Source organism: Notamacropus eugenii, chromosome Y (genome assembly GCF_028372415.1).
Source record: "Notamacropus eugenii isolate mMacEug1 chromosome Y, mMacEug1.pri_v2, whole genome shotgun sequence".
NCBI lineage: Eukaryota > Metazoa > Chordata > Mammalia > Diprotodontia > Macropodidae > Notamacropus > Notamacropus eugenii.
Window position 1 is genome coordinate 12213486 of NC_092880.1, and position 12846 is coordinate 12226331.

Consider the following 12846-nt stretch of genomic DNA (forward strand, 5'->3'; position numbering starts at 1 on the left):
AAGAACACAAGTCATTCCCCAATAGAGAAATGGTCAAAAAATATAGACAGACAATTTTCAGACAAAGAAATCAAAATTATCTATAGTCATATGAAAAAATGTTCTAAATCACTATTGATTTGAAAAATGCAAATTAAAACAACTCTGAGGTGCCACCTCACACTTACCAGATTGGCTTATACAACAGAAAAAAAATTATAAATGTTGGAGAAGATGTAGGAAAATTGGAACAGTAATGCACTGTTGATGTGGTTGTAAACTGATCCAACGATTCTGGAGAGCAATTTGGAACAATGCTCAAAGTGCAATCAAACTGTGAATACCCTTTGACTCACCAATACCATTACTAGTTCTGTATCTCAGAGTTCGTTAAAAAGGTGAAAGGACCTATATGTACAAAAATATTTATAGCAGCTCTTTTTTTGTGGTGGCAAAGAATTGGAAATTGAGGGGATGCCCATCAGCTGGGGAATGGCTGAAGTAGTCATGGTACATAAATGTAGTGGAATACTATTGTTCTATAAAAAATGATGAGTAGATTTCAGAAAAACCTGGACTGGCATGAACTGATACAAAGTGAAGTGAGCAGATCCTGGAGAACATTGTACACAGACAGTATCAGGAACACTGCGTAATGATCAACTATGATTGTCTTATCTCTTCTCAGCAATACAGAGTTCTGTGACAATTCTAAAAGGCTAATGAAGGAAACTGCTATCCATGTCCAGAGAAAGAACTGATGGAATCTGAATGCAGATCAAAGAATACGATTTTCACTTTCTTAATAGTATATGTGTGTGTTTTGCTTTTGGTCATTTCTTATTTCATAACATAGCTAATTTGGAAATGCGTTTTACATGACTGCACATATATATCAAATTGTTTACTGTCTTAGAGAGAGAGAAGTGAAGGAGGGATAAAATTTAGAACTCAGTTTTTAAAAAACAAATGTTAAAAATTGTCTTTGCATTGGAAAAAATAAAAAAGAAATATTAGACACATTTGCTTAACTGTTGAGGCTGTTTTAATGAGAAGGACCTTCTGGGAGAGGAAATACTGATTAGGAAAGGTTTTAGGTGTGAAAACAAAACATATCAATTAAAGGGCTGAAAATTTCTACTGTATAACCCCAAGGTAGAATCAAACTTCTGTTATCTGAGTTTCCTGAACTGAATCAAAAACCAGAATTCCAAGACAATCTCTTGTCCCACAATTCTAAAGCTGAAAAGGACCTCAGAGGCTATCTGGTTCAACTTACATCTAAATAGAAATCCCCTCTGAAACATCCCTGACCAGAGACCAACTACTATTCCTTTAGAGATGGAGTAGAAATTCTACTGATAGGGAACCCACAGATTGTTGTCACTGTTCATCCCTCATTCTCAAAGAGGATCAATGACATCAGGAGGTAACTGCTTCCTAAGGTAGTCCATTCCACTTTGGGAACACTCATTAAAAACATTCCTTGTGCATATCAACTGTTACAGAAGTGTTTTTGATGTGATGAGAAAAACACTATGATGGGATGTGATCATCTTTTTATCTTCTCCTTGGAAAGAGACAGGAGGAAGAAAAGAAGGAAGGAAAATATTTTAAATAACCCCTATATGCCATACACTGTGTTAAGCACTTTACAAATATTATTTCATTTGATCCTCACAACAACCCTGGGAAGTGCTATGATGATCCCCATTTTAGAGCTGAGAAAACTGAGGTAGAAATCAAGTGACTTGCCCAAGAACACACAACTAGTGAATATCTCGAGCCAAATTTGAATTCAGATCTTCTTCATTCCAGTATCTTTGCCAAGAAAAGCCCAAATGGGGTCATGAAAAGTTGGCTACAACTGACCAACGACAACAACAACTTCTTGACTCCAGGTGCAGTGGTCTCTCCACTGGACTACTTATATAGGATAAGTACACAGAGCAGAGTATCCAGAGTTTGTCTGCTATTCAGGCTCTTCCTAATCATCTGAGAGGAAGCCTAAGACTGGAGCATAGATCAAGAGCTCATCCCAAGACATCCAGGTGCAAAAATCTCATCCTGGTGAGAATGTTCTCGGGTGGAGGACTCCATTCTCTTCGGGATCTGGTAGCCAGGCATGTGATCTTGGGTTAGAGACAATGGTGAGACACCCAGCCCAGTGAATTTGAGTTCAACAATAAATCAGAAAGCTCATATGCCTTCTTTTCTGAGCCTGGGCAGATTTCTTTTTAATCCATTTTCTGATGACGTTTCCCTGGTGTATTATTCATTTATGATTGTGAATAAGTCTGAGTAAATTTGGTGCATGCAGCAGACATAGGATAAGAAGGGAAAGAGGGAACGGATGCAAGATTCCAACATTCAGCTTTGCCAGCAGTGACAGAAGAAAGATGAAAGGTAATTAGGGACCCCATGTGGCCAATATCTGAATAATATTAATTGGCATTTCCATAGAGGTTTTCACATATATTCTCTCCTTTGAGTCTCAAAAAGTCTGTGAGCCTGGGACTAGAGGCATTCTTATTCCCATATTAGAGAGGAGAAAACTGAGGCGATGATAGCTTTAGAAACGTGCCCATGTTTATGCCACTAACGCATTAAGGGCAGGATTTTTTAGATCTCCAGTGCTCTATCCATTCAAGCATTTGATCTCTGAACCCAGATTGCTGAGAAGTCTTAGCAAGTGATAAAGACAGGAATGTTCAAGTCCTAAAGTATCTTTTAAGGGGAAGCTGATCATGCAAAATATTATTAAAGTCATTTTAAAGATAATGTAATTGTAAGTTGGAGAACTGAAATGGCTTGTACAGATTCATAGTTAATAAATGTCAGAGTCAGAGTTCAAATCCAGTTCTTTCACTTCTCAGGACTAGCACTCTTTCTAATTGCCCATGGAGGGCAGCTATGTGGTGCAATGGATAGAGCACTGGTCTTGGACTCAAATATGACCTCATTTTTGGGACCCAGGACAAGTCACTTAATCCTGTTTGCCTCAGTTTTCTCATCTGTAAAATGACCTCGAGAAGGAAATAGCAAACCACTCCAGTATCTTTGCCAGGAAAACCCCAAGTGAGGTCACAAAGAGTCAGATACATCTGAATAACAAAGTAAGCAAAGAATTTTGACCTAGAAGGAAAAGAAAACTTGGGTCCAGGAGAGTTGTGATTTATCTGGAGTCGTGGAACTAATATGCATCAGTCAGGATTTGAACCCAAGTCCACAAGCCTAACATTCATTCTACAATACCTCGTTCATAGGCTTATGGCACTAGGGTCTTTAGAAAAGGACTTCAGCCCCATCTAATCCAACCTCAACATTCTAGAGATGAGGAAACTGAAGCTCAGTTGTCCAAGGTCATGCAGATTCTGAGCAGTAGGATTTGAATTGAGGTCCTTTACACTGTGTTGCTTCCATCTTCAGGGATGTTTAGAAAGGCAAATTTGATGGGACTTAAACCCCCTGTAGGGAAGGCTAGAGAGACTTGCCCAAGATCCCGCTCCTAGTAACAGAACTGAGATTCAAAACCAAGTCTCCCAACATCAAATTTATTGTTCATACCACTATAAGCTTCCTTTAAAGGGACAAGAACAGTGCCAAGATGGTGGCTGACAAGGTCAGGAAGGCGTAATAACCAGGACTGACTTAGGAGGAGTATACAGGGAGTGAGCCCTGTCCCACCCCCCACCCCCCACCCCCACTTTTCCACTGTCCCACATCCAGTCTCTCTCTATAAAGTCGTGGCCCATTGTCTCTGCTGGACATTCTTGACGACCCAGGACTCTCCACTCCCAGGCCCTGGAGCTCTGCCACCCTCTCCACTGATTGGAGAGCAGAGGAAATAGGTTTTCTTCTAGTTCTCAGGCCCATCTCCCTGCTGATTGTAATCAACACTCATTCATAGACCCCTGTTTACCAGCTTGGGAAGGCACAATGCTAATGGGCTGGGGATATCATCTTACTGAGCAGAGTGAGGGAGATGAAGATGACAGGGAAGAGAGGAGTGGGAGTTGTCCAAAGAATCTGGGGATGATTGGCCCCTCTATTCCAAACCCCCACCCCCATTCCTTGCTCTGCGCAGTTCACCATCAGCTTTCTGGACTCCAGATATATTGATCCATTGGCCGTATTATCCCACCACATTCTTCCTCCCCTCCCTCTGGTTTCCCCCAGGTATACCCCAACTCCTGTCCTTCCCTTTCCTCTGAACCAGATAATAATGATCTCTGATAAGATAGCACCTTATACCTTTGAAAGCTCCCTTCCTGTCATTTAATCCTTATACCAGCCCTGTGGCATAGGTAGTGTTCACGTAATTATTCCTATTCATTTTGTCCCAAGTCCATGATTTCATTGGTGTAAAGTGCTTCCATGTGAGGAAACTCCCTCCACCAATGCGCCTGCCCCACACTTTTAGTCAGTGTGGTGGGGGGTGGGGGGAGTCTTGTGGTCACTCAGTCAGTGTGTGTCAGAGGCAATATTTGAACCCAGATTTTCCTAGCTCTGAGGTCAGTTCTCTCAGACCCTCATCCTTGTTTTTATACTTGAAGGATCTGCAGTTCAGAGGCAACAAATAGCACAGCTGGAATTTCAACATGATCACCTGGGTTCAGATTCCAAAGATCATTCACATTCACTCAACCTCTTAAAAGTGCTGTCATCATCACTGAATCATTTCCAACTCTCCATGACCCCATTTAGGGCTTTCTTAGCAAAGACTGGAGTGGTTTGCCATTTTCTTCTCCAGCTCATTTAAAGGAAACTGAGGCAAACAGGGCTAAGGGACGTGCCCAGGGCCACATAGCTAGCAAATATCCAGGGTTAGATTTGAACTCAGGTTTTCCTGATTCCAAGCCTGGCACTCCATCTAACTGCCCTCTTAAAAGTAGAAAAGTGGAAACTAAACCCCAGATCTCCTGACTCCAAGTTCCATGCTCTTTCTACTACACTCTGCTGCGGGATGGTTGCGTGAATATATCACTTATTTGAGGATATATTTATACTTGGTGGTAGGTAGGGCAATGGGGGTACCCATGGGTTGTGAGTGTGTGTACTTGTGCTGTTGTTGGTTGTGTACATGGCTCTGCACATCCCTGTCCAGAAAGGGCAGCCAGGGTGGTGAAAGGCCTTGTGACCCATCATATGAAACTTGACTGAAGGAACTGGGGGTGTTTAGCTTGTAGCAGAGAAGGCTTAGACCAGATCTGATAGCTATTTTTAAGTACTGAGACTATCACTTGGAAGAGGGATTAATCTTCCTCTACTTGGTCCCAGAGGGCAGAACCAGGAGCAATGGATGATGGGAGTTGTAGAGAGGTAAATTTAGGTTTGACATTGGGAAGCATCTTTCTAATGATTAGAGCTTTCCAAAAGCAGGATGGACCATGGAGAGGAGGTAGGAGCTCCATCCCTGGAGGTCTTGAAGCAGAGGTGAAGAACCACTTGTCTGGTGTATAGTAGAGCTTTTTTACAGGTGGCGCTTCAACTTAGTGGTCACTAAGGTCCCTTCCAACTCTCAAATTCTATGATTCTGCATCTGTGTTCAAAACCTTTTATAAAAGACAGGACCTTGGGATGGTCTGCCATTTGCATCCACTCCTCACAGCCTCCCTGCTCAGATGCCACAGTGAGGGAAGGAGCACACATCCTCCTGGCTACTGTCATCTCCATAAAACAATCTCTACTTAACTATATAAAAAAACGAGCCTGATTTCAATAGTTATTTACTGTTTACAAAGCGCTTTTCTTACAACACCCCTTTAATGTAGGGTGCAGAGAATATTATCCCTATTTTATAGATGAGAAGATGAGGTTCAGAAAAGTTATGCTAAGCTACCTGTGATCACACAGCAAGGAATGGTTGAAAATAAGATTCAAAATAGCATCCCCTGACTCCAAGTTCAAGGTTTCTCTTTTAGATTGTGCTGGCTCAGCGAAGTATGAATTATTTTCCATTGTAAGCTTGTGGCAACAAGATTGTGGAAAAACCATTCTGCTAGAAGAGCAGCTGAGCGAATCCTCAGAGAGAACCCAGGCACATCAGTGGACCTAGAAATCTCAGACAGGATAGTAGTGATCAGTCATTGGACTTAGTACGTATCAATCATATTGACTCCACCAATGAGACATCCCTCAGACTGCAAACAGGAATCTAGCAAGTAGCCCACTCGGGGGAAGGAGAGAGTGGATTCTGAAACAAGAAGAGACATGGAGGTCGTTTCTGGCCTGACTCTTGGAAACGATGATGGCTGTCATTGAGTTCAGTGGAGAAACTGTGAATATAGAATCCATAGGTAAAAATAAAATTGCAATTCATCGTAGGGTTGTTCTTCAGCCATTTTTCAGTTGTGTCTGACTCTTCCTGACCCCATTTGGGACTTTCTTCGCAAAGAAAACTGGAGTAGTTGACCTTTCCTTCTCCAGATCATTTTACATATGATGAAACTGAGGCAAACAGGGTTAAGTGACTTACCCAGGGTCACACATATAGTAAGTATCTAATGAGGCTGGATTTGAACTCAGAAAGATGCATTGAAGGGTAGGACCAGCTGGGAAGCCTCTGTATGGGTAAACCTAGTTCCTCCAATCTAATCCAGTCCCATCTAATTCAAACCAATCCAATCCAGCTCAATAAGCATATATTAAGTACCTACTGTGTATAAGGCGCCTTTGCTAGGTCCTTGAATGCCAAGATAATGAATGATCCCTGCCCTAAAATAGCTTACGTTTCTGCTGTGGGGGGAGGACAGATGCAACATATCAACACAAAAGCATATGTATGGAACAATTTGAGGAGAAAGAGAATCCCACAACTGTGAAGATCAGAGAATGTTTCTCCTAGGAGGTAGCCCTTGAGCTGAGCCTTGTTTAGTGATGCTAAAAGGAAGAGCTGAAGAGGAAATGGGGCAGGGGGTATGGTTTTCGCAAAGACCCAAAGGCTGGAGATGGAAGGCTGAGTTCAGGGAAAAGTGATTAGGCCAGTTAGACTACAACATCAAGAGTATAAAGGTAAGTAAGATGAAACAAGCCTGGAAAGGTAACCAGGGCCAGGTCATGCAGGGCTTTAAATGCCAAGCTGAAGAAATCTCATTTTATCCTAAGGTCATAGGTAGCCACTGGCAGCTCTTGAGTGGATTAGTGCCGCTTTCAGCCATGGTTCTCAGGCTATACGAACATTCTGTTTCACGTCTCTTAATGTTCTTGTGACATATTGTGGGTTACAATGTGTGCCATGTTCTCCCGATCTGACTATCTCCTACAGTCCATCCCTGGTACCTGAATTCTCTTCATTCATGTTTTGTCTTCTCAGCTTCAGCATTGTCCTCTCCCTTATACTGATAACTCTGCTTCGAGGAGAAAAGTATATTCCCAGTCCCTTCCTTTTCAAAGAAAAAAAAGTTATTGAAGTTGCCCTAGAGCTCTGGGATCCCCTGAAGTTCCTAGATGCCCAGGAGGAAGACACATGAGGCCTGTCTCCCTGACTTCACGACTTTGCTGAGGACCAGGTCCCTCATCTTCCTGAACAATGAGAATTCTCTTTTTAAAATGGCAGAAGCTGGATGGCGTGGTGGGAAAGGACTGGCTTTGTAGTCACAGACTCCAGCTTGAGTCTCAGGCTATACCTGGCATCATGTTGTGCCGATCATTTTCTCTTCCTGAGCCTCAGTTTCCCTACCTATCAAAATGAGGGCTTTAGAATCCCTGGTTTCTAGCTCTGAATCCTATTAACTAAATGAACCCAATGGCAACCAAGCCTCTTCTATTTCCCAGATCAGTATTTTTCTAAGCACTTGAAAGAAAATGTTCAAGTTACTTTCTGAACACACCTAAAAGGATTTCTTTCCCATTTTACAAAAGCAGCACTGAGATTCTCGAAGGCAAAACTACTTATGGGAGGTGGGGGGGAAGGCAGGGAAAGGGGTGGAATAAACATGGCTTTGAGGAATACCTTTCTTCTTTAGGCTACTATTTTAAACCTGAGGGGATGGGGGCAGGGAAGGGAGGAGAGAAAGTGTTTTTGTTTTTATTTTATTTTTTTCCCTCAGAGGTTTTGAGATCCTCATGACATCCTATTCTTCTGAGGGGTCTGGTCTATGAAAGAGTTAAATTTGACTCTCCCTGGGTTCTTTGCAAAGACAGCAGGAGAGGATGATGAATTGGATGGGATTTTCCTCTGTTTGGAGGTGATATGAGCTCGGTCGTTAACATATCTCATCAATATTTTTCATCAGGAAAAGTTGTGGCATTTAACAGTGGCACTGGGGGAGAGCAAGGCTGGGGAGGCCCAGGGGACTCATTCCTTCCCCTGCCTCTTCCCAGCTTCAGAGAAAGAGGCCACACATCAAGGTCATCAGGGAATAGAATGAAGGAGGAGTACAAAGGAAAAGCCTCTCTTCCATACACACAGAACAAATGTCCTGTACACATACTCAGTTATTCAAGTGCTCACACGTATTCAAGTGCTCCAATGGCTCTGTGATCTCGTCACTGTGAGTATTCCCTTCAGTGCTATGGATCAGAACCCTAACATTCATGCCATACCCATCCTGGGTGGCTCCCACACAGAGGGTCCATCCAACTTGGAAAGGTCTTCTTTGCTTTCCCTTGGCATAAGGAGGTAGAACTCTTGGTCCATCCATATCCCCTGCCTGGGAATGTGACTAGCCTGTCTTCTTTTTTGCTTCTGAAGACTTCACCGCCTCTGGTTCCTTATTTGTCTCAGTCTACTGAGGCAAGTAGGTTGTACAAGATCCGGAGACAGGAAGATCCTGGGCAAGTCACTTAACATCTGCCTCACTGTACTCAACTGTGAAATAATAACAACACCTTCTTTCCAGGATTTTTGTGAGGATCAAACAAGATAATATTTGTAGAGTGCTTACCACAAGGTCTGACACATAATAGGTACTATATCAGTGCTTTTCTCCTTCCCCTAATGGACCATAGCTAGCAGAGTATTTTAGGAACTATCTAATCTAACCTATTCTTATTATGGATTCAACTAGAATATGCAGAGGATATATTACTGAACCTGGAGTTATGAAGACTTGAGTTCAAATCCAGCCTCCAACACTTAACAACTATGTGACCTTAGGTAAATCTGCCTCAGTTTCTTCAAATAAAAAAATGGATATCATAATACCACCTACTTCACAGAGTTATTGTGGAGATAAAATAAGATAGTATTTGCAAATCCCTCAACAAATGTCTGGCACATACTAAGTGTTTGTTCTCCCCCTCCATCTACCATGTGAAATGATGATCATGATGATAACTGACATTCATACAGAACTTTAAGGTTTGTAGAGTGCTTTTGGTACATTATTTCATTTTATCTCATCCAAGCACAGATAAAAATCCATATACATATACAGAAAGCTCACATAAATATACCCATATGTACATGTATGCATTAACACCCATAGGAAAAAAAACACCCAATTACATCTTTAGTTTACTTTCATCTGTCGACAAATCCATGAGTTTATGAATGTGACCACTCCTTTACAGATCATAAAGCATCCATACCTTCTCTTCTCAAGTGATTATCATCTATCCCTAAATCTCCATCAAGATTTTACCCCATTATTCAGAAGCCTTCCTCTGATCCTTTAATATCCTGAGAATACCAATGTATTTCTCTATCATCATTTATTCTTGGCCACCTACCTCCTTTTATGTCATAAATTATGTCCTCTTATATCCCTAGTGACAACTTTTATATCACATCTAAATGCAAGTCATTATTGACTAACATGTGGTATCCTGCATATGCTCACAATGCATCTTTTTATTTCCTTTTAGGTCACCTAAAATTTTGCCTTTGTCCAGTATCATGGGGTTTATGATTCACAGACATTCAGAGAATATGGAGGTTAAGGAGACAAATTTTAGTAGCAGTTAGTAACTTAGGATAACTAAAATGCCATGAAATTACCCAAATACAACCCAGTCCAATCTCCTCCACCTTCTCAGCTCTGGTCCCATATGATCCACCTGTAGGTCTTATCCTACATATGTGCATGTGACTATGAAGTCAGATGTAGAAAATCATCTACAAAAGCCAGCCATTTCCTTTCTCATATTTTCATTAATGATACCTTCAATCTGTATATAGACTATGTTCATAAAGATTTTATAGAAATAAGAAAATATATAGGTCTGATCCACGTACAGCCTTTCCATTTTTCAGGATCTCCCCTGAATCTTTTGGAAATAATACCTTTAAAGTTGTGTTCACTTCAGTACTAACTTCTTCTATATGTATTTGACTAAAATCAAGCATTTCCCAATGCCATATTGATTGATATCAAGCACTGAACAGTTCTGCTATCATTGTTGAAATGTATTATTATAGAAATACCAGCAGATCTTTTCCTTTTCATATGTCTTTGTTGTCCTAATTTTATCTCCAAATGCTCTTCCGATGATACAGCTTAGTTGGATCTCCTGCCAAGTTCTTTGCAAATCTGTTGGGTTTTTTTCTTCAAATACCTTTCACTATTTCATGAGATGATATTGCTTGCAATATTTTACCTTCCCCATCCATAATGTTTTCTGAAAGGTGCTAAACCAGTATTGCTTTTGGTTGCCAAGTATTCACACTCAGCAAAACATCAAAAAACAAAACAACAAAAATCTACTCACTAAGGCAATTTCTGGACTCCTTGAATGTTCTCACTGAAGAGACTATGTTGCATTTGTTAAAGCCTCCTAAGAAATGGTGATAGAAAAAATAACCCTCTAGTCAGGAGGAGTATTGGCTGGACACTTTTTGCAAGATGCGTGATTACCTGAACAAACAGACGAACATTCACACCTCTTACTGCTCCTGGCTAATTTCTTTATTAAATTTCTCTCTGGGTTCAAAATAGTCGGGGGTAAACCTCTTAGTCATTACTGAAATAGCCAATATTCATTTTCTAATAGACTTGCCCCCACTTCAGACTGAGCTGAATAAAATCCTTTCCCTATTAGGTCAATTTCCTCTCTCTCAATTTCAAACCAAAATTTATAGGCTGAGACTAAAATAATTATTCTTTAATTGCAATTTCAAATAGCACACGAATATAAATATAGCATTAAAGACAAGGTATAACAGGCTACAATAGGACCAAAGGGCATTGAATCTCTACCCCTCCCACCACAACCCACTGGTCAGAGGAGAAATGAGAAGTTAAATGATCAGACAAGTTAAAAGGAGCAGTATCTTCCCCAGGCAAAACTCCAGAGAAGAGGGAGGAAGCAGGTGACTATGGGCTGGACTCCAAGCATCTCATCAACCATCACAGCTGCTAGCTCCCAGTTGACTCTCAGTTCCAGTTGGTTTTCATTAGTCCTTCTGATTATGATTTTCACTGTCTTCATACACCTATCACCATACTGTGAGGTGCTGGCAAGACTTATCTTCCCCACTTTTAGTCAGATGGGCCATGCCCAGTTCCCCAGTTCCCTGCCAGTTTGTAAGGTGACTCAAAGGGGCCAATGTGGCTTCCATCTATCCACATGGATTCCCTTCATCTTCCTCTGTGGCTTCTTTTGTGAAGTTCTCCCCAATGTCAAAATCTCCAGAAACTTAGGGAAGCTTGGGTAGTTCCTGAATGTCACCAAATCTCCATGGCAACCTCCCTGGGGCAGGGGTCACACAATGTCTTCATTTTTATCCATTTCCCATTTTTCAGAACTGGCAGCTGCTTCAAACTGATCAGATTGGAGCTGCTATGATGTTGCACATTGTTGTCTTTTTCTTATGTTGGGCTTTCTGACAATTTGGTATTTAGGGTAACCTTTGTTCTAACCAGTTGATGAACTGACCGCACACAGACATCCGATTCTGAGATGATCCTCACATCATTAACCCATCATTTTCTGTCTGTTGTAACAGAGTATTATATTGTGTGTGAAGTTGTTCAGTGCTTCCTATTTCCACAGCCTTCTAATTCTCTTCTTAAAGAAACCTTTATGGCATACAGGCTTTAGCCCTCCACTAATCTTATAAGCCTTCATCGTCTTTCATTTCTTAACCCAAAAATCTTAACCCAAAATACTTTCCAATACCAAAACTTATCATCATACTATCATAGATTTAAAGCTGTATGGAATCTTAAAGTTCATCAAATCCAATCTCCCTATTGTTTTTACAAATCTGGAAACTGAGACCCATAGAGATGAAGTCACTGAAACTTAGAATTTACTTAGCATAAATTAGCATAAGTTAGCATAAGCCCTCTAAGGTTTACAAACGTTATCTCATTTGATCCTCACAACAATCCTGGGAGGTAGGGGATATTATAATCCCCACTTTACAGAGGAGGAAGATAAAGCTCAGAAAGTTTAAGCAATTTGCCCAAGATCACACAAGTAGTGAGTATCTGAGACCAGATTTGAACTCAGGTCTTCCTAACTCCAGGTCCAGCATCTATCCACCTGACACAAATCGTATAGGTGGAAGAAACAGGTTTCACATCCAGGTTCTCTGACCCCAAATTTATCACTCTTAGCTTTGTACCCAGGATGTTATTAGGCTCAAATGAGAAAAAGGTTGTAAAATACTTTCTAAATCTTAATGCACACTAGACCAATTATCATCATCATCATCGTCGTCATCATCATCATCATCATCATCACCATCATCATCTTCATTACAGATCTCGTCTGGTGATAACTTTCTTTCTTTAACCTTCTACTGTACTCCTACTGAGCTCAAGAAATGATTCTAGAACAATTATGAGTGCATGCTGGTGAATATTTAACAACCAGGTTCTCCCCCCACCCAAAAAAATGTATACATACTCTTTTCAGTTGATTCTACATTACTAACACTTTCTTAATTCTAGACAATCCACAAAATGATAAATTAAG